A 23,168-nucleotide genomic window follows, 5' to 3' on the forward strand; every position below is an offset into this window, starting at 1 on the left:
TGCTGTTTTGGCGCGCATCTATTCTGATGATTGGAACTGAAACCAGAGATCTTTACCTCTATCTTTATGAATTTCAGAGACTGTGAAAGCTCGTCTATTGGAATGATTTTGTAACTAGCATTTGTGTTGGTACATTTCGCTAGTGTTTTACACATATGTCATATCTTATGAAAATATCATAAAGCACTAATTGTAAAGAATAAAGACATTTGTCCTTCGCCAGTTTATTTCAAATCAATTTATGCACCATAAAACTTACTTGCTTTATTTGCTCAGTGAGAAATTATACATCATTACACAGTACATAGCCTAATTGTTTAGATGTGTATTGGGCATATTCATAGAAGATGGCTATTCATATGTAAAGAAATACAATGAAAACCTTTATTTCACGCGTTATCTCATATTTTTTTTCTTTGCACAAAACCTTTTCCCCCAACCCCAATGAAAATATCTGACGGCCCCTTAGGAGCAAACACATCTTTAAGAACCACCGACCTAATGAATCAACTGTTACATCGGCTCTACTTGGTTCATAAACAATAGTGTTTGGCATTTGAGAAAAAAATTTTTTTTTCTCAAATGCCAATCTTTATTATAAGAAATAAATTATATAATCTTTTATTTTAATCAATAAACTGATATTTCAATAAATAATCAATGAATATTGAAAATATTTTATAACATGCCTATATGTTCCTTCAAACTTATATGAATTTTCTTCAGAAGTTCAAAAAGAAAAAAAAGTCAGGAAACTTCAAGTGGTAGCAGTTCAAATTTCTTTACTGTATCCTAATAGGAACGTGATATTAAACCATATTTATTATTTCAAGGGCACAGTAGCCTTTACTTTGTACCCCGTAACTCAAACTTTAGGGGGACATGTCAACCCCCATGAGTTACGCCCCTGCAAATATCAAACGAATATATAGCCTATATATATATATATATATATATATATATATATATATATATATATATATATATATATATATATATATATATATATATATATACATACATATATCGTTTTAGGCCTAAGGACAACTTTTAAGACTTGACAGGCTTCATTCAGTATGAATATCCTATTTGGTGTGCGAGAAGATATTTAGATAAATTGCGTAATAAGAACAAATGAATTATATCTAAGTCATACATGGTGCCACTTCGTATCAGAGAAGAAATAAAAGCGTAAAATGCAAAAAAATACAAATGGGCATATTGGAAAGTGAAACACTAATCTTGATAAGTAGAAAATAGTGTTTGTAATGTCATTGTATTTCCGACTGAAAAGGCTGAGTCAATACTTTTAATGACAAGTGACAGGTAATACAAAATGCTGTCAATAAATGGCTAAATTTCTTTAGCACTGTACACTGTACGAAAAGAGGTGTACTTTAAATTGACTTCAAAACAATTTCCTTGCATTTAAACAACTAGAATACTGTATTATTATTGGTTGACTCATTCCAATTCCACTTCAAAGAAAAGCAACCAATCTAACGATTAGTTTCTGTTATGATTTCGAAAGAAACGTATGAAAACCGTGGAAAGTGGATATAATGGAAATTTTTGTGGTTTAAAGTGACTCATCTTTCGAATTTTAAAGCTAAACTACATATGTTGTATTTCAAGAATATTGTGTTGCAGTAAGAAGGAAGAAAATGACGAGAATTAAGTTCTGCATAATGTTCCTGATGTATTTAAAGGTACGTTGAACTTTTGTTATGCAAATAATTAGGAACATTCTTGACGTTTTAAAATTTCGAAAGTTATGACGGATAACCCGCATTTTAAAAGGAAAACAAACACAAGAACACCACCTAAGTTAAGGTTCCTTACGTAACCTAACGTAGGATCCATAGCCTTACCTATAACCAACCGGGGCGAAGGGTGCCCTTGCTTAGACTGGGTTCTATTGTAGTTTATTACAGGGTAATGTAACCTAGGGAAAAATTTTTTTTTTCTATAGAAAAAGTTCCGTTCCCTTCGAAAATGAAACTCTTTCCTGTCGGAAATGAATAGTTTCAGAAATTATATATGTTAACGTAACATTGCTAATGTTAGCGAAGCGAGTCAGTGGCGGAACAAGAAGCTTTATATTTAACGTTGCTAATGTTAGCGTGCGCAGCTCAACATTACCACTTACCAGTAGGCCCTACATACGAGCCTGATGTTTTTGTTTTCTGGCGAGCGAAACGAGCCCACGGCGGAACAAGAACCATTGTATTTAAACATTTCAACAGAAAATATATGTTTTCCTCTCATAAATAACGTGATATAACCGTTTTTCACCTTCATTTCAACCTCAACAACCAATTCGACTGCTTGAAGTTAGTCGAAATGGTTGTTCTGTTTGTTTGCGGTTGAAATGAAGGTCAAATTCAATTCAATTTTGTTATTTGCTACAGGAAAACACATATTTTCCGTTCGAAATGATACCCTGTAGACTTGTAAAACTTTACTGACTGCCGTTTCCTTAACTTGCTCTTAGACCAAGCCTCAACCTTGTGTTGCTTCACGCCTGGCAAGGTAACGCTAAATCATGATATCCTGCTCAACTCAACCAAAATGGAAAAAACAAATTTTCCATATATAATCATTTTTGTATGTTTTGAATCTTCCACCAGCAAAAAAACTTACATTAGAGTTTCTTATAGTTTATGAGAGTTATAAATGCTTAAATATCAAGAAAAGTACTGAAAAAGTATTGCTTAGTTTTAGGTTAACCTGAGCAAACTCAAGTTGTTGTTGTTGTTGGGGTATTAAAGCCAACACTTGTTGTTGGTGTCAGGTTGATTTTAATACTGAAACTTCTGAGGCATATGAACTATACAGTTGTCTGTTATGCTATACATAGTTATAACTATGTATGAGAATGAACTGTACAATTTTTGGCATAGTAAGAATTACTTTTCAATTAGATTAGTCTTTTGTACAAGACAAGGATGGCAGATGTTTTGGTTAACATATGATACTGTATTTTAATTTATATCAAAACTTTAATTCCCTTTAAGAAATGGATGAGTGCTGGCCATTTTCTCATCTTTCTCGGTATAATAAATGGGGGCTGAGGTATAACTTAAGTATCGATCATTTGAAATTGAACACTAATGATGGGTTTGATAATTACTGCGGGATACGCTTTGTGATTCTCTAAATACCTAAGGGTAATTCCATACAATAGGTCCATCAGCAAGTTATCAAATTTAAGTACTTTCACTAAAAAGAGGGAAGTCCAAGGTTTCGTTTGATATATAAATCTAAGCGACGCTAGGTCTAGAAGTGGTTTAAACGTCAAAATTAAATTTGACCCTCCTGAAAAAAAATTAAGTCCCTTGACTTCATAACTCTGAAATTCCTCTTCAGACTGAGCTCTCATTTGTCCGTTTGTACGTTGAAAACAGATTGTCATTATTACATCATTGACTTTATTCTACATAGCAAGACGTCACCCAAACGTCATAGTCTTTAACCAATGATGATTATCCACATTTTACTTGGGACTAGCATTTTAGCAAAACTAGAATCACTTGACTTGAATACCCAGTCAGGTGAGTTTTACGAGGAAACTGAACACTTTGACACTTTTAACACCACTTCCACCTAATTTTTCAGTCTTTTGAGAGCCATGGAGGTGTGTAAACTTTCAACTTCTGGTGCGCTTTCTAATTTAACGTCTACTTTGACATCAATTTCTGTGGATTTTCTCCCAAGTTCTTGTCACAATTGTTATTTAAATTACTGTATAAAGGTTTTGTTTTGCATTATTGTGGTAACATCAAAAGAATAATAAAGTACTGCCAAGATTACAGTGTTAATAAAAGTGAAAGTGACACTATTTGCCCCTCCTGTGGTTCAAAGTGCCGACTTGATATTAACAAAAAGGCATTTCTGTGTGATGCAGGGCATGTTGTAAAGTATTGAAAAACAAAAAGAAAGTGAAAGAAGTTGTAGATTTTGCGTATTCATTTTTAAGGGAACTTGGTTTGGAAAGTCTCATTTAGATATAGAATCTGATTTGTTACTTGTATATATTTATATTAGTGCTTCATTTAATTATAAATTTGTTGAAAATTAATTAAGAATTTCTCACAAAACTAAATTATTGTTGCTTATTCATTCGTAAGGTTATTGTGCATTGGGTATTGAGTCGGAAAGGTGCAGCCCACCTTTACCCTCCAAAGGGTTTTAGGCTGTCTTATATTTAATATGGCTGTGTAAGGTGGGGTCACAGGGGCCGAAGCCCCTCCCGCTAGGTAAAGATACGGCTACTAGGTTAGGTTAGGTTAGGTAGTTTGTTTATGTTAGCTGGTGGCCTTGTTTATTGCTCATTTTACGTATGCCATTATTTTTATGTTAAAACGGATTCTTTATTTAATTCCCCACCCAAAAACCCCAGTTTTCCATTGGGGTCCCCCAAGATCGGAAAGGTTAACAAGTAGGGTAAAAATACTGTTCCTCCTCCAATAAAAAAGTCAGCTTTAGTTAAAGCACTAAATAATTCATCAGAAATTTTTTTTTTTTTTCGTAACTGGAATACAAACCACGCTATTTAACAGGGGTATTACTTTCGGCGTAGCTGAAATGACGAGCCATTAATTTTAACGAGGGTTAACTACCCACACCGCTAGTTAGCGGGGGTAGCTTACTACCGCTCCCCCTCACACACCTGTGATTGAGATCACTTTGCTTTCGGCTTGGATGGTGAATCGACAGTGCTGTTCTTCATCCTCGCCGACAATTGGCAGCCATTAATGCTTTTAGCTTTTTCTTTTTTCTTAGACTGTGTGTGTGAAGTTGACTTCTGTGACCATGCGCACCTGTTCTGGACTCTCCAACTGCCCCTGTGGAACATTCATGTCGGCGGTCGAGACTGATCCTCACGCCCTTTGTCCTTCTTGCAGAGGTCAACGGTGTGATAGTGTCAACAAGTGTAGTGACTGTAGGGAGTGGTCTTTCTCCCAGTGGGAGAGGTTTTTGCGATGGCAGAAGATGAAGTCCAAGCGGGATATTTCTCCTTCGAAGGTTGCTTCGAAAGGAGAAAAACCCAAGGCCTCCTCTTCCGTCGCCCAAACCTCCTCTGAAGCTCCTACTCAGTCGGAAGAGACCGTTGAGTAGTAGCGTAGACCAATTTATTTCTGACCAACCCCGCGTCTCGATAGATGAGGTTGCTTCCCCTAGCGAAGCAGTGCCACCTCTCCCTCCCATGGGGGAGGCCTTGTCAATAACTTCCGTGTTTCAGATTTGGTCCTCCTTGGGGCTCACGGGTTCGCCCTCCAAGGAGGCATTGCTTGAATTCATCCACATGGGTGCTTCTGTCAAGCAATCGTCGTCATCGTCAGAGGTAGATTCCCTGACACTTGTCGATGTTGTTGTGTCAGAGGTGTCTCATGCGACATCAACCATCTCTTTTGCCACTCCAAACTCCACTGTAGCTGCCGACTTAGTTTCCCCCGTTCCTGACCATCCTCCGAGGGGGAAACGTAAGTTCATCATTGATCTCTCCTGCAAGTGTTTCTCTCCCTCGGGGGAGTTCACTTACAGAGACTCCTCTTCGGAAGACTGCTGATGGTCAGCTTGCTGATCCAACAGCCCCCAGAGGGTGCATCCGTCGGAAGCCTCGCCTTCCTCTTCGCCTTAGAGGCCTTCCTTCACCTGCAGTGAGGAGGCGCCTCTTTGGTTCGACCACTTCAAAGCAGTCCCTCGCAGAGGAGCCTCTAGACCAATCATCCATCACTGCGCCTGTAACCAGTCTTGTGACTTTGATCCTCGACCTCTCTGCAGATCGTTCGCGATCTCCTTCGGTGGATGGTTGTCCTTTTAAAGGACACATCGACCATCCATCCAACAGACCAGCCGACCTTCCATCGCCGTTCCTGTATGAGCCTAACAAAGCTCCACCAAAGTGCGCTATTGCGTGCCATCACTCTTGCCCTGCACACCACGCGCCCTGACCAGCACCTACCAACAGCTCGTCAGTCACCAATGCTTCGGCGCACCACCCATCCTGCTCGCCCTTACAAAGGGCAGCAACCTCACGCGCTTGCGCACCTATGTGCCATCAAGATCCTCAGCGCTCTCCTGCGCATATGCGCACCCAGCGCAAACACGCTCAGGGTAGCCTACGCGCCAGCATACCACAGCGCACTAGCACTCTCCTGCACGGTAATGATCTCCTGCAACTATGCGCCCTGCTGTCCGGGCGCCTACGATCTCCTACGCCCCAGCGCCCGCCTGCGCGCCAGCACTCTCCTGCATGCCAGCGCTCACCTGCGCACCAAATTTCACCTACGCGCCGGTTACCTGCGCGCCAACGTTCTCCTGCACAACAGTGCTCTCCCGCGCGCCAGCGCTCTCCTGTGCACCAACATGTCCGCCCCACATCACCTGCGCATCCGTGCTATCCTGTGCACCATCTTGAGCGCCAACCAACGCACCAGCCAAGACCTGTGCGCCATCACTCCTGCACGCAAGTTCGTAGGTGAGGCGACAACCTTGTTGCCCTCACCTGCGCGCCAACTTTTACCTGCACGCCAGCACTCACCTGCGTGCCATCTTTCTCCTGCATGCACACAGAGATGCGCCCGCATGCTCATCATGATTCTCCTGCGCGCGTGCGCTCCTTCTCCTACGGACGTGCGCCAACACACTCCCGTGTGCCCGCCCGCTCATCATGATTCTCTTGCGTGGCCGCCAACAGTCACCTCCGTGCGAGCACCATTATTCTCCCTTGCGCGAGCGCCAATATTCTTCCACGCGTGAGCATGCGCACCAACAGGCACATCATCTGGCAAGGTCGCCATCGCCTCATATCCCTCTCCGCAAGCGCATACCACCGCGCATTGTGGGAGAAGGGAAACATGCAGACGGGTTCAGGATCCCTAAGCTACATTCTAAGGTGAACCCACCTATTCCAGTAACTCCTCCCAGGGAACCTTTGATCCCTTTCCCTTTAGGGGGTCTGTCTGACAGTGCGTCTGTGAGCCAGCAACCCTGGTTCAATGCCTTGATCAGAGCTGTAACCCAGACTTTCAAGCCTGTCCTGTCTGATCTAGGGCATGGAACCATGGCTTCCTCTACCCCTTTGAAGAGGAAGAGAGGAGTTTCAGACATGGTCACTTCCCCGAGGGCAAAACTGACTTCACTCAGACCATCGAGGCAAGTTCCTCCTGTTCCTCAGACTAACTCTCCATCCCTTTCGGACGAAGATCTCCCGTCACCTGGGGAACCACGCGAAGAGAGACTTTCCCCCATAGCACCAATGGAGGAAATCTCTCTTCATGCCGAGAGTTCCTCGCAGTCTGAGAATAGAAGGGACATGCCACACTCATTGATGTTGGAATCTTACCTCCTTCCCCAGAAGGAGTCTAAAGACTCCAAAACCATGCCAAAGACCTCCACTAGGGCTATGACGGAGCCAGCCAGCCACTCTGGGAATGTCTGCGACTCTCCCCAAGAAGAGCCTTTGGGGACAGAAGGAGACTTCGCTGCAAGTCCTACAACAGGAGGAGACCAGCAGGAGTCAGAACATGCATTCTGGCAGGTTCTGACTCTAATGAGGTTTCTCAACGGGTTTTCTGACCCAGAGATCCGCCCTCGAGAGGGCAAAGACACAGTCCTAGACCACGTCTTTGGTCAAAAACCCTCTAAGACCAGTGCAGCCCTTCCCTGGTCTCAAGGGGTGAAGAGTACCAGGGACAAGATCGCCTAGCAGCTCTCTGAGATTTCCTCCTCCAACCGTTCCGATACCACGAACAAGCTCCTCCCACCTCCTCACATACAGCAGAGGAGGTACTTCAAGATCCTGGAGGAGCCCTGTTCAGCTCTTCCTCTTCACCACTCGCTGGAAGAGCTAACCAGGGGAGTCCCTCTAGAGAGACTCCAACTGGCAGGTCTTGTTCTCGGCAGCCGAGATCCTCAACCAGGAGAAGGTCACGAAGTATGCTATGCAAGCTATTTTGTGGCTTGATATCTGGTACAGGATCTTAGGTATCCTGATACGATACGAGGATTTCTCCAAGGAACGTACCAGAAAAGCTATGGAAACCTTCCTTTTCAGGTACTCGCGCGATCGAGTTTCTTGCCCACCAAGTCTCGAACTTGTGGGCAAATACCATCTTGAAACGTTGAGATGCAGTAGCTTAGAGATTCCACCAGAAGGTCCCTAGCGTCGAGATCAATAGGCTCAGACATTCCTCCATAGAGGGGTCTCATCTGTTTGAGCCTAAGGATGTAGAACATGCTGCTGAGAGGTGGAGGCAGTCTCATCAAGACTCCCTCCTCCATAGGGCTTTAACATCTAAGCCCTATAAACCTCCAGCACCACAGCAGTCCGTCCATCCAAGACCACAGTGACGACAAAAACTGCAGTGAAGACAACGGTGTCTAAGCCCTTTCTTGTCAAAGACAGGAAAGGCAAAAAGGCCTCCAGGGGAGGGAAAAATCCTGTAGGGAGCAGCCGAGGACATAAACGCTTGGATAGGCAGTCCCCCTGCATTTCCATTAGTTGGGGGATGCCTACAAAGTTGCGCAAACAGGTGGAAGCAACTCGGGGCCGATTCCTGGACAATTTCCATGATCAGTCTAGGATATCGCGTCCCGTTCATAACATCTCTACCTCCCCTGACCAGGAATCCAGTGTCATTGAACTCCCTTGCCATGGGATCGGCAAGGGGGCAAGCCTTTTGGGCAGAAGTCCAGACCTTGTTGAAGAAGGGCACTCTCCAAGAGGTCCTCGACGGGTCACCAGGCTTCTTCAGTCGAGTCTTTCTTGTAAAAAAGGCGTTTGGAGGCTGGAGACCAGTCATTGACCTTTCAGCTCTGAACAAGTTTGTCAAACAAACTCCGTTCAGCATGGAGACGGCAGACACGGTCAGACTAGCAGTAAGACCTCAGGACTTCATGTGTACACTGGACCTAAAGGACGCATACTTCCAGATCCCAGTCCATCCGTCTTCAAGGAAGTACTTAAGATTCAGCCTAGACAACAGCATATACCAGTTCAAGGTGCTGTGCTTCGGTCTTTCCACAGCACCACAAATCTTCACCAGAGTGTTCACTTTAGTGTCATCTTGGGCACACAGGATTGGCATACGTCTCCTCCGTTATCTGGACGACTGGCTAATCCTAGCAGACTCGGTGTCGGCCCTTCTTCAACACCGAGACAAACTTCTGAGACTTTGCCAGGATCTGGGGATCATGGTAAATCTCAAGAAGTCTTCTCTGCTTCCTACACAGAGACTGGTATACTTAGGCAAGATCATAGACACCAATCTCCACAAAATCTTCCCATCAGACGACAGGATAACAAGGCTGAGAAAGGTCGCAAGACCCTTTCTCAGACGAGAAGAACTTCCAGCCCAAACGTGGTTACGTCTTTTCGGTCACCTTTCATCGCTGGCCCATCTAGTTCCCAACGGTCACCTCAGGATGAGATCCCTCCAGTGGCAACTCAAGTCCTGGGGGAATCAGACTCACGATTTCCCAGACATCCGGATCCCCATAGGATCAGCGGAACTGACAGACCTCCAGTGGTGGGTGACAGATGAGAACCTACAAATGGAAGCGGACCTTCTCGTCCTTTCCCCTGATTTGATGCTGTTCTCAGATGCTTAAAAAAAGGGTGGGGGGCCCACGTGCTGCACCACACGACCTCTGGCCTCTGGTCAGAGTCAGAAGAGTACCTCCACATAAATCTCCTAGATGAAGGCTGTCTTTCTGGCCCTTCAACAGTTCCAACAGTTCCTGGCGGGCCACTCAGTGGTGGTGATGAGCGACAACACCACAGTAGTGGCTTACATCAACAAGCAAGGAGGTACTTTTTCGCAGCAGCTATCCCATCTAGCAGTAGAGATACTGAGATGTGCCGAAATCCACTCAATACCACTATCGGCACGCTTCATTCCGGGCAAAAGTAATGTGCTTGCCGACAACCTGAGCAGAGCATCTCAGATAGTGAGTACCGAGTGGTCTTTGGATCATCTAGTAGCCAACAAAGTCCTGACTTTGTGGGGTTCTCTGACTGTGGACCTCTTCGCAACGGCCCTGAACTTCAGGCTCCCGCTGTATTGTTCCCCAGTCCCATACCCCAAGGCTCTCTGACAAGATGCTTTCCAACAACGGTGGGACAACATCGACGTTTACGTCTTTCCCCCCCGTTCTGTCTGATGAGGAGGGTACTCAACAAGACCAGAACATTGGTCAATCTTTCAATGACCCTCATAGCTTTGCTATGGCATCACGCAGAATGGTTTCCGGACCTTCTGCAGCTCCTAACGGAACCCCCAAGAGAACTCCCTCCACGACACAATCTACTCAAATAACCACATTCCACAAAGCCGTAGCTTTGCTATGACTTCACGCCTGGAGACTTTCCAGCATCTCTCTGAGAGAGGATTTTCGCAACAAGTTGCGACTAGGATGTCTGGATACTTACGTAAGTCATCAGCAGCAGTCTACCAGGCAAAGTGGAAAGTCTTCTGTGGTTGGTGTCGTGGAGGGGTATCTCTCCACTTGATGCCACTATTCCAGCAATAGCGGAGTTCGTGTATTTGAGTGAAGAAATGCGCCTGTCTGTCTCGGCAGTAAAAGGCTATCGCTCAGCCTTAAGCCTCGCCTTCAGACTGAAAGGAATGGACATTTCTTCATTGCTAGAACTTTCCTTACTCCTACGGAGTTATGAACTTACCTGCCCCCAGTCAGAAGTGAGACCTCCCCCATGGAATGTGGTTAGAGTTCTCTGGTCTCTCAAGAGACCTCCCTATGAACCATTACGCCAGGCAACCGATCGCCACCTGACTTGGAAGACGGTAATCCTGCTAGCTTTTGCCAAGCGAGTCGGTGAACTTCATGGTCTCTCATACGACATCGCCCATTCAAGGGGATGGGAAGAGAGAATGTTCATCTTCGTCCCTGAGTTTATTGCTAAAACTCAAAACCCAGGAGTAGCGGATCCACGATTCGACTCCTTCCGGATTTCTAGTCTTCGTACTGTAACAGATGACCCAGATCATCTCTTACTATGCCCAGTGAGGAGTTTGGGGCTGTATCTTAAGAGAACAGCCGCAGCATGTTCTCATGTGCCTGCACTATTCGTCAGCACAGGAAGGACCAAGAGGAGGGTCACGAAGAACACCATCCCAGCATGGATTCGCAAGGTCATAGACCATGCACTGAATCCAGACCCTCCTCCTTCACGTCACCCCAGAGCTCATGATGTCGGGGGCATAGCAACGTCCCTGGTATTCAAGAGAAACTTCTCAGTGATGCAGGTTCTTCAAGCTGGGGTGTGGAATCGTCAGACCACATTCACATCCCACTACCTCAAGATGTGAAACACAGGAGACTTGATGCAGTCTCTATTGGTCCTGTGGTGGCTGCACAACAGCTGGTTTAAAACCTCAAGCTCCTCATTGGACAAGTAGCAGAAAGTTTAGGGTATTGTTACCCAGTTTTAGTCAGCATGAATGAAAAGGTTTGACTGGCCCTTATTCTTTTCTTTATTCTCCCCTCTCTTGGGGAAAGCAGCATCCTGGGTTCTCTGCATAGCTGATCTCAAACCACTACAGGTAAACCATGCTTCCTTGTGTACCTAGTATTAAGACTAATACTGTTGCGTCCCCATACCGTGATGAGGTGGTATTGGGGAAGTCCTAGTTACACAGTTTTTCCTTCTAAAGAACTCAGAATAACTTTACCAGGACAGTCAAACTTCTACATACCTCAACACACAGCTTGCGTAGGCTGCGGACCTTGCGTAGCAAGGTTTTAGGAAGGTGCAAGGACTCCTTATTTTTGAGTACTAATACACTCAGATAAGGAGCCCCCAGGTAAAGCCAAAAGCCAGATTGGCAGGGACGTCCACCCTTCCTAATCGGTGAGTCACTCCTATTAAATAGTGTGGTTTGTATTCCAGTTACGGAACAAATGACAAATTCATAGATAGTTTGTATTTTTCCTAACTATACAAACCTTAGCTATTTAAGCAAACTCCCGCCAGCCCTATCCCCCTTGAAGTCCTACCTCCAAGCAAAGTGAGCTCAATCACAGGTGTGTGAGGGGTGGGGGCGGTAGCAAGCTACCCTCCCCTACCTCCGCTAACTAGCGGTATGGGTAGTTAACCCTCGTTAAAAATGAATGGCTTGTAATTTCAGCTACGCCGAAAGTAATATCCCTATTAAATAGCTAAGGTTTGTATAGTTAGGAAAAATACAAATTATCTACGAATTTGTCATTTTTCTCTAACTAATACAAAACTATAGTTATTTATAAATTGGCCCGCCATCACTTGTCCCCCAGAAGTCCTGCCTGCAATCAAAAGCGACGTATCTGGGCACCCCTCAGCCACCCAGGCAGGGTTGCCATCTCGCACTTTTAATCTTACGGCTACCTTCCAGCTGCGCCGAAAGATAATCCACTTAATCCATATAAATAACTACAGGTTTGTATTAGGGAAAAATACAAATTATCTCCAAATTTGTCATTTGTTCCGTAACTGGAATACAAACCTACGCTATTTATTAGGGGTCATTACTTTTAGCGAAGCTGAAAGGCCGAGCCATTAAAACTTTAGCGAGGGTTAACTACTCATTCTGCTAGTTAGCGGGGGTGGAGGGGGTTAGCTTGGTTGGCCAGGGCACCAGCTACCCGTTGGGATACTACCACTAGAGAGTTATGGGGTCCATTGATTGGCCAGACAGTACTACATTGGATCTTTATCTCTGGTTACGGTTCAATTTCCCTTTGCCTACACATACACCGAACAGTCTGGCATATTCTTTATAGATTCTCCTCTCTCCTCATACACCTGACAACACTGAGATTACCAAACAATTTTTTTTTTTTCTCAAGGAGTTAACTACTGCAATGTAATTGTTCAGTTGCTACTTTACTCTTGATAAGGGTAGAAGAGACTCTTTAGCTATGGTAAACAGCTCTTCTAGGAGAAGGGCACTCCAAAATCAAACCAGTGTTCTCTAGTCTTGGGTAGTACCATAGCCTCTGTACCATGGTCTTCCACGGTCTTGGGTTAGAGTTCTCTTGCTTGAGGGTACACTCAGGCATGCTATTTTATCTAATTTTTTCTTTCTTGTTTTGTTAAAGTTTTTATAGGTTATATAGGAAATATTTATTTTAATGTTGTTGCTATTCTTAAAATATTTTATTTTCCTTTTTTCCTTTCTTCATTGAGCTATTTTCCCTGTTGGGGCCCCTGGGCTTATAGCATCCTGCTTTTCCAACTAGGGTTGTAGCTTAGCTAGTAATAATAATAATAATACTGCTCCTGCTCACACACTGGTGATTTAGCTCACTTTGCTTTTGGCTTGGATGGTGAACGGTCGTTGCCATTCTTCATCCTCGCCTATTTTGGACTGCCATTAATTGCTTTTGTTTGTGCTTTCTTTTCGATTAGTGTGTGTGTGCAGACTTCTGCCGACCATGAGTACTTGCTCTGGACATGAAGGCTGGACATGCAGAACCTTCATGTTAGCCTTGGACACCGATGGCCTCACCCTTTGTCCCGCCTGTAGAGGTCAATGGTATGATAGTGATAACAGGTGTAGTGAGTGCCAGAAGTGGTTTGCCTGACAGTGGGAAAGGTTTTGGTGACGGCGGAAGAAGTCAAAGCCGGATATTTCTCCCTCGAAGTTTTCTTCGAAAGGGGAAAAACCCAAGGCCTCTTCTTCCGCTTCCCGACCTTCCTCCAAAGCTCCTGCTCATTCGGTCTCTTCCGAGACCGTCGAGTAGTACCATAGATCCTTTAATTTATGGCCAACCCTGGTTCTCGAGAGATGGTGTTGCTTCCCTTAGTGAAGCGGCCCCACCTCTTCCCCCCGGTTGAGGTCTTGTCTCTGTCTCCCTTTTTACAGGTGTGGTCGTTCTTGGGGCTTCTGGGTCCGACCTCTAAGGACTCCTTGCTGCAATTTATCATTTGTGGTGCTAGTGGGCAGCCTTCGTCGACTTCGGAGTTGGATCCTCTGTCGTGCGTCGACGTTGTGGTGTCTGATGCGTCTTCTGTGGCCGCTGCCGACGCCCCTGCACCTTCAGACTCTCCAGCTGTTACTGCCGACTGTGTATCCCCCGTTCCTATTCATCCTTCGAGGGGGAAACTAAGTCCTTCAACTGTCTTTCCTGCGAGTGTTTCTCATCGGAGGCTAAGTTTAGAGATTTCTCTGGAGAAAACTGCTGCTTCTAAAGGTCAGCTTGCTGATCCCCCGGACCGTGAAGGGCATCTTCGATCTCACAGATTTCGCCCTCCACTTCGCCTTAGAGGTGGCCCATCACCACCGAAAGATGTTTGCCTCCAAAGGGCACATCCCTGTTCCAGACCTTCCTTCACACCGTCCTGCTGACCTGCCTTCTCCGTTCCTGTCTCCTGTTCCTCATCTGACTGATTGTAATGCACCTGCGAACATTTGGCTGCGCACCAACGCTCTTCCCCGCACCAGAACCCTTCAGTGCACCAGCGTTCGTCAGCATCACGTCAGCGCCCTCCACCACTTCAACGCTTCCCAGGGCGTCGGCGCTCTCTAGCGCTTCAGTGCTCTTCGGTGCCTGCTCTTCAACGCCATCCAATGCCCCAGTGATCTTCCGATCACCGGCGCTTTCCAGCGCATTCTCGCCGTTCCAGAGACCACTGTTTGCCAGCTCGCCATCTTCGCACCAGCACACCTTTTGCTCGCCAGCGCAAAAGCGCTCTCCAACTCGCCAGCGCCCCCTGCGCAGCTGTGCTCTCCTACACATCAGCGCTCTCATGCGCAGCAATGTTCTTCTGCGCGTCAGCGCTCTCCAACTTGCAAGTGCTCTCCTGCACACCAGCGTTCTCCTAATCACCAGCGCTCTCCTGCGCTCCAGCGCTCTCCTGCGCGCCAGTGCTCTCCTGCGCGCCAGCACTCTCCTCACCAGCGCTCACTTGCACGCCTGTGCTTACCTGCGCACCAGCGCAGCCCCTTACTGCGCGCAATGGCTCTCCTGCGCTCCTACGCCAAGTCATAGAGCAGGTTCCCTCGGCTTCAAAGCGATCTCACAGACTTTCATAATTTATTAATGCTATTAAAACCGGGAATGTCGTTCTGCTGACTAAATAACACATGCATGACGAACGACAGCGCCTACATGGCGCCTCCGGTGACTGGCCAAGCTCCATAAACACATTAAATTAAACTAATTTCACTGTGAAGCAGGAGCTAAAATTTATTCACTGTAAAGATTAAATACTCAACTTTCCAGAGGCAGAAGAAGCTGGAGAATGCATAATAAATCCTCTCGAACGATCAAGAACGTTAGATAACAAGGAAAACCACCGTGCGAAATCGCTACCAAAAAAGGAATGAGCGCCATCTTGGATCTTTGTAATAGTACGGGAGGAAAGGTAACCTTGATAACGGATCCCCTTCAGTTTTGCCAGTCTTCCCCCTCGAATCGAAAATGCTATTAGGGGTGAAGATTGCCATGTGTCGTATCAAGATATACGTCCCCTGATATTATGCGATATCCTTAAGAGAAATTTTAAGGATATTCCCGCCAGGAGTTAGAATTCTGGAGACCTAAAGGTCAATTATCTGGGAATATCACTGTAGCCAAATATCCCTTAAAAAGATACCAATAGGAACCTTCCATTAGGACGACAAGGCTTGAGCCCAAAAAACTTAGTGGTGGTTGAGGGTAGCAGAGGGCTAGGGGGTAAGGTCAGGCGGTTTAGCTGCCGGGCGATCAAAATAGCGTGGCAGCTGGCTGGAGATTAGAGGGCTGGTTGGTGGTTGTGGGGCTTTGGATGCCAGGCAATCAACATAGTGTGGCAGTTGGCTGGAGAATAGAGGGCTGGTTGGTGATTCCGGCGGTTTGACTGCCGGGCAATCAACATAGAATGGCAGCGCAGCTGGCTGGAGAGTAGAGGGCTGGTTGATGGCTCAGGCAGTTTTGCTGCCAGGGGATCAATATAACATGGCTGCTGGCAGGAGAGTAGATGGCTGGTTGGTGGTTCAGGCAGTTTGGCCGCCGGGCGATCAACATAGCATGGCAGCTGGCTGGAAAGTAGAGGGGTGAGTTGTGGTTCAGGCAGTTTTGTCGCTGGGCAGTCAACAGTACTTAGCAGCTGGTTAGATACTAGAGAGTTTGTTGGCGGTAGTGGCAGCATGTTAGTTGGCAGGTCAGCATTTTGGGCTGACTGAGCTGAGTTCAGTAGATTAGGTGGTCATTCAGGCAGCGTGGCTGTCAAGTGGTCAACATGGCTTGGCAGCTTGTCATATAGTAGATTTAGTCGGCGGTAGTGGCTGCATGCCTTTTGGTGGGTCAGCATTTTGAGGTGACTGAGCTGAGTTTAGCGGATTAGGTGGCCATTCAGGCGGCGTGACCGTTGGACGGTCAACGCGGCTTGACTGTTGGTTAGATGGTAGAGGGTTAGCCGGCGATAGTGATGGCATAATAGTTGGCGGGTCAGAGTTTGGAGATGACTGAGCTAAGTTCAGCGGATTAGGTGGCCATTCAGGCGGTGTGGCTGTCGGACGGTCAACGCGGCTCGGCAGCTGCTTAGATTGCAGAGAGTTAGTCGGAGGTAGTGGTGGCATAACTGTTTGTGAGCGTATACTGTCTAGGTGTAACATAAGGTGGAAAAAGTCTTATGTAACTATCCTTGACAGCCTCCAATAGTCCATGTTGTTTTCCTGTTCAGGGCCCTTGATAAGCAATTCCATGTCATCCTGAATGGCTGAGATATATCCATCGAGCTGGTTGGTTTTCCCTTCATTGAGGATAAGGCCCGGGTAATCCTTATGGAGTCAGAGCTCAAGTGTCACGTCGTTGACCAATCGTCGGATCTCCCAGGTTCGGCTTTTGCTGATGGCTGGTTGTGATGGTGCTAGGGTTCATGAGGGACCTGCCGGACTAGGTACACTCATTTTCTGTTTTTACGGGTTTGTACAGATACATATCTGAGTTTAGGCCTCGAATCATGGAATATGGAATTGGGGCTTTATGAATCCCGAATGTGGTGGTACTTAGATTAAGGGTTTAATGGTTGCGCAACAAATCACAGAATATGCGACTGGAGGCTGTATGAATCACGAATGTGATGGCAGTTAGGTTAAGGGTTTAATGGTTGTGCAGAAAATGCACAAAATATGCGACTGGAGGCTTCATGAATCACTTAGTTCATATTTGAGTGTAAGAAAATCCACGCAAATTAATACATGTTAAGGTCAAATGTCAAGTTCGAGCTAAAGGTCGAGAAATAAGCTGGCGCAGCGGAGGTCTGCGCTCTACTGAGTGCCCCTTTAGTTATTCCATGTTTTCAAAACCAGAGCTAAAATAAATTTTAAGCTGTTACAGAAACCGCTATTCTTTTCCAATCATACTCAAGTGAGGGCCCGATTTTAAAATTTCATAAAACATAGAGAAAAATTAGATCAGAAGAATAAAGAAAAAATATTTTCACTCGATACCTGCAACTATCAAGATATAAAATGCTACTGGTAACATCCCCTCATTAGACTCCACGGTTTCAATTTACATTTTATTTGAAATTGATAGTGAACCACCATAAAGTGGTGCCTACTATATTAAAGATTCACTCCCGTGAACCTAAAGTGAAACTATCACATTCCTTTGAATATCAAATTCAATGACCTTAGTTGCCAAGGACGGGATCGGACTTCTAAAAAGAATTGACTGCACTTTATATTTATATTATGTATATATATATATATTATATATATATATATTATATATATATATATATATATATATATATATATATATATATATATATATATATATATATAGTCAGCTATCGATGCGCATACCAGAGACACAAGAACAATGGACAAAAGAATAATTCTTTGAGACTCAGCATGATGAATAACATCGTTAAATCTACATGAAGACTCCAATCTGTCAGTGGTCGATTCATCACTGAGTGACTGATAGATGGCAAGCATGGCTCAAGGATAGCAAGCCTGTTGGATATTCTCTTTATTATGTTAATCTTCATTTTAAAGACACAATGCTCCTTCCACAGCTTAGTGAATGTTTACTTATTCATTGTATTCATTTTATACGAATAATTTTACATGTACCAACAATAGGTCATACATTTATTCATTTTTTCTTTGATCTACTTGGCGGATGGGGAGATTAGCTTCTGTCAAATTATCGTTGTGCCAATACACAACACACAAACGTTGCAATGAACAGTACTGCTGTTAAGAAAACCGGGGGATATTTCAGTGATACAACTTGATCCGGAGACATAGTTGATTAAAACCATTTTTAAATCAGTGTGCCTTGGTATTGGCTATTAACAAAACGACTACAATATAACATTACTATTAATAATAATAATAATAATAATAATAATAATAATAATAATAATAATAATAATAAATAATCACCTTCTCCCTCAATTAAAAAACAAAAGAAAATTGTTTTCGCCAGAATATTACTTAGTAAGATATTTTTTTTTCTCCCGATTTTTCCCAATTAGGATTCATCGTATCAATAAGGTATCTGTCTTTCTGTCCTATTATCCCTATAGTGATTTGTTTGGTCTGATGAACGTGAGGCCAAAAACATTGTTAATTATATATATAATATATATACTCTCTCTCTCTCTCTCTCTCTCTCTCTCTCTCTCTATATATATATATATATATATATATATATATACATATATATTATCGATATATATATATATATATACATATATCTTATCGATATATATATATATATATATATATATATATATATATATATATATATATATATACATATATATTATCGAGAGAGAGAGAGAGAGAGAGAGAGAGAGAGAGAGAGAGAGAGAGAGAGAGAGAGAGAGAGAATGAGTTTGTTATTGTACTTATCTTTTCGTTGTTGCATTTAATACACACACACACAAACACACACACACACACATATATATATGTATGTATGTATATATATATTATATATATATATGTATGTATATATATTATATATATGTATGTATGTATATATATTATATATATATATATATATATATATATATATATATATGTATGTATATATATTATATATATGTATACATATATTATATATATATATATGTATGTATATATATATTATATATATATATATATATATATATATATATATATATATATATATAAGCAATCAAATTGTACACTACAAAGTTATGTAAATATACTATTCATTAGATATTTCTAATCCAATCATGCAAGTTCAACGAATATGGCAACTGACGTTACTTATGAACCGACTCTTCACCATAAAGCAGTTTCCAGACGCCATCAAACAGCTCGACAAAACCAATATTTCTACATCTGGAAATATTTAGCACCCACACACAGCACAGGCTTGTGATTGGTGACAATAGCCGGACCACCTGTGCAGCTAAAAACAGGCGCTCAAACATACCTAAACAATAGAAGAAAGACAATTGATTCTACATCTGCACAAATCCATTCGCACAAAAGGAGAAAACGGATCATACTGTACATTCCCACTATTCAAGTTTAAACGGGTCGGTAATTAAAACATCTGACGCTCTCCTTCCTTTGTCCTTTTCCAAAACCACCTGCGCCTTTGCTGATATCATAGGTGCTCGTCATTCAAGTGATTATACAGTATATATATATATATATATATATATATATATATATATATATATATATATATATATATATATATATGAGTGGGGATACTTTAACCACCACCAATCTGCAGTTGGCCAGCTTGGTAATGAAAGCTAGCGTAACCCCAAACATGAATAAGGACATGTCGTAGGCTTTTGTCCTGCAGTGGACTAGACTCGACTGCATTTGTTGTTGATGATTATATATATATATATATATATATATATATATATATATATATATATATATATATATATATAATTTTTCTGCCATAAACGTTTGTCTCTGAAGGGAGTAATACCAGAAAAGTTCGGCCCTTAACGTCTCAGCCTTTCCCTAGAAGGACTGCCAGCTCAACGGTTTTTCCTTCTCCCCAGCAAAACAAGTGCAGTGTCAATTTTCAGCTGTTTGGACTTGAGAGTGGTTGTTTGAGATTAGACACGACCCCGAAGTCCGCAAAATGAGTATTGAACCCCTCAGCTAATTAGCTACAATGCTTGTATGAAGGATATCAGTTTTTGTGTTATCATAGAGACATAATGAGATTACTGTTCTCAAAAGGAGCTAGACCCAAATGAGAACTTGATACTATAATAGGTAGAGTGGCACTCAGTAGAGCGCAGACCTCCTCCACGGCAGCTTATTTCTCGACCTTTTGCTCGACCTTGACCTTGACTTAACCTTAACGTGTATGAATTGGCGTGGATTTTCATACACTCAAATAAGAACCAAGTTTGAAGTGTCTGTGATAATGATGTCCAGGCTTATGGCTGATTACGTGAAATGGACATTTTTCTTGACCATGTTCTTGACCTTTGACCTTGACCTTCCAAAAATTGATAATTTCCAGACTTTCATATAGCAGTTAATCCATGCAAGTTTCATTACTCTGCAATTAAAATTGTGGCCAGAAAGCTGTTCACAAACACACAACACACAAACGGGCAAAAACAATAACTTCCTTTTTTTTTCTTTCTTTTTTTGGTGGAGGTAAAGATCTAAAACCAATACTTTTTTTTCCATACGTGCATAAATATTCCTTTTAAGATGAGAAAGATTCATTTACAAAGCTTATTTTGGTCTCCTGAAAAAAAATTATGTCCCATCACGGTCTAGTTCTTTCTGAGAAAATTTCAGATCTTTTACAGCATTGTGGTGCAGACAGGAGTCCACCTATTTTTTAGAAAACAAGCTAGCAATGATTAATAATCCTTAGTATGTTAATTAATATTTGCGAGGAAAGAAAAGCAGCATTAGATGTTTACTGACTACGTAAAAAAAATTGAATTAGCTGTTAATCAAAGATAAACTTGGTTTATGGAAGTAATTACTTTGTGAAATGTAAAGGTCGACATCTGAATTAATCTCTCTTCTATTTCTAGTGTTTTCAGTGAATTTTACTTATTACCCACAGTCATTAACCAACAATTGCAAGTAATGAATAATTTCTTATGAACGATACAGGGGATTTTTGTTCAGTCAAATCTTCATGAATTACAGTAACAAACGTAATTGTCAGTCATATCGCTCTAAACTTTGAAACCTGAACCATATAATAGAGCAGTATATATATATATATATATATATATATATATATATATATATATATATATATATATATATATATAGATATATATATATATATATTGGGTCCTTTGACTGGCCAGACTACTACATTGAAACCTTTTCTCTGGTAACGGTTCATTTTCCCTTTGCCTACACATTCAACGAATAGTCTGGCCTTTTCATTACACCTTCTCCTCTGTCCTCACACACCTGACAACACTGAGATTACCGAACAATTCTTCTTCATCCATGGGGTTAACTACTGCACTGTATTTGTTCAGTGGACACTTTTCTCTTGGTAAGGGTAGGAGAGAGACTTTAGTTATGGTAAGCTGCTCTTCTAGGAAGACGACACTCCAAAATCAAACCATTGTTCTATAGTCGTGGGTAGTGCCATAGCTATGTACTATGGTCTTCCACTGTCTTGGGTTAGAGTTCTCTTGCTTGAGGGTACACCCGGCCACACTATTCTATCTTATTTTCTCTTAATCTTGTTTTGTAAACTTTTTAGTTTATATAGGAAATATTTATTTTATTATTGTTACCGTTATTAAAATATTTAATTTTTCCGTGTTTCCTTTCCTCACTGGGCTATTTTGCCTGTTGGAGTGCCTGGGCTTAATGTATCCTGCTTTTCCAACTAGGGGTTTAGCTTAGCAAATAATAATAATAATGATAATAATAATAATGGTATATTGTCACCATCTCTTCCTCCTACGCCTATTGACGCAAAGGGCCAGGGTTAGATTTCGCTAGATAAAAGCAGCATATAAAGTAATGGAAGAAGTGAATATATATATATATATATATATATATATATATATATATATATATATATATATACACATATATATATATATATACATACATATATATATATATATATTATATATATGTATATATATATATATATATATATATATATATATATATATATATATATATATATAAAATTGGTCACGCCCAGAAACATAACTTAATCCTCCGGTCTCTCCCCGTCCCTCTGATAGGGGAGAGAGGTCGCAGTCATACCATGGTTAGAGGGATAATAGTTTGGAAAGGGGAGAGGATAGGAAGGATTAAATATGTGTGCTTATCTATTATATACTGTATCTAGTCATCATTTTTGACGGATCGCTTTCACTAGTTTGTAATAAACAATCTTCCTCCGGATGTAGACCCGTGTAAGTTCTAAATGAATTCAGAACTGCAGCAGATCTCTTGTTACCAGGGTTGATGTGTGTTTGTACATGTGCTCAAGAGGGTGAGTAAGGGCTTTTAGCTGCCATTCTTTCTACCTTTGCCCTCTATTGTCTTGTCACTATACTTCGTTACGCTGCCAACTTTGCAAACATTACTACTTTTTATCTTCTCGCTTTTAGTGTCGGTTGGATTCTTCTCAATTGGTCCCGAGGACAGGTTTGGGTTTTGGATGTTTTATGGCGAGCTTCTGGTATAGAATTTGGCCAAATGCTCTCAGAAAAGGAGGTCCTGATGTGTAGATGGTTAAAGTTCATATTCATTAGGATTTTTCCCCTTATTCATAACATTTCTTTTCTTAAAAGAAATATTTTATTATTAATAATAGGCATTTTATTTGATAATTTTTAGTTATATTTAACGATTCAGGTCTGAGTAAAATTGTAAACGGCCATGTAGGCAGGATAGGTTTATAAAGTGATCTGGTTAACTATTATTCATTTAGAGTCAAACTTAAACATTGTATTATTTCAGAAATATTTCAAGCATTTGTATTTTCATTGCTTTATTTATTTTCTTAGGTTAAGGTTTATTCAGATATAATAGTTCAAGTCAAGTTCTATTATAGTTTCAGATCGTAACATTTTTGTCTTATTTTAAGTTTTGTTCAGAATTAGTATTTTTTTCCAGTGACTAAATTTTATGTAAGTTCTTTTCAAGATGTAATTTCTAAAGAATATATTTATTTTTGTAACGAGTGTATTATTCCAA

At 42.1% G+C, this 23,168-nt stretch overlaps 1 long non-coding RNA gene across 1 annotated transcript in view; it reads left to right on the forward strand.

The window, feature by feature from the left end:
• Positions 1–1,289: 1,289 nt before the first annotated feature.
• LOC137654583 (uncharacterized) overlaps positions 1,290–23,168 on the forward strand; it is a 244,028-nt gene continuing 222,149 nt past the window's right edge. Inside the window, exon 1 of the long non-coding RNA XR_011046662.1 lies at positions 1,290–1,709. This is a non-coding gene — a long non-coding RNA (uncharacterized lncRNA). The remainder of the gene's footprint in view (positions 1,710–23,168) is intronic.

The sequence above is a fragment of the Palaemon carinicauda genome, chromosome 1 (genome assembly GCF_036898095.1).
Source record: "Palaemon carinicauda isolate YSFRI2023 chromosome 1, ASM3689809v2, whole genome shotgun sequence".
Taxonomy (NCBI): Eukaryota; Metazoa; Arthropoda; class Malacostraca; order Decapoda; family Palaemonidae; genus Palaemon; species Palaemon carinicauda.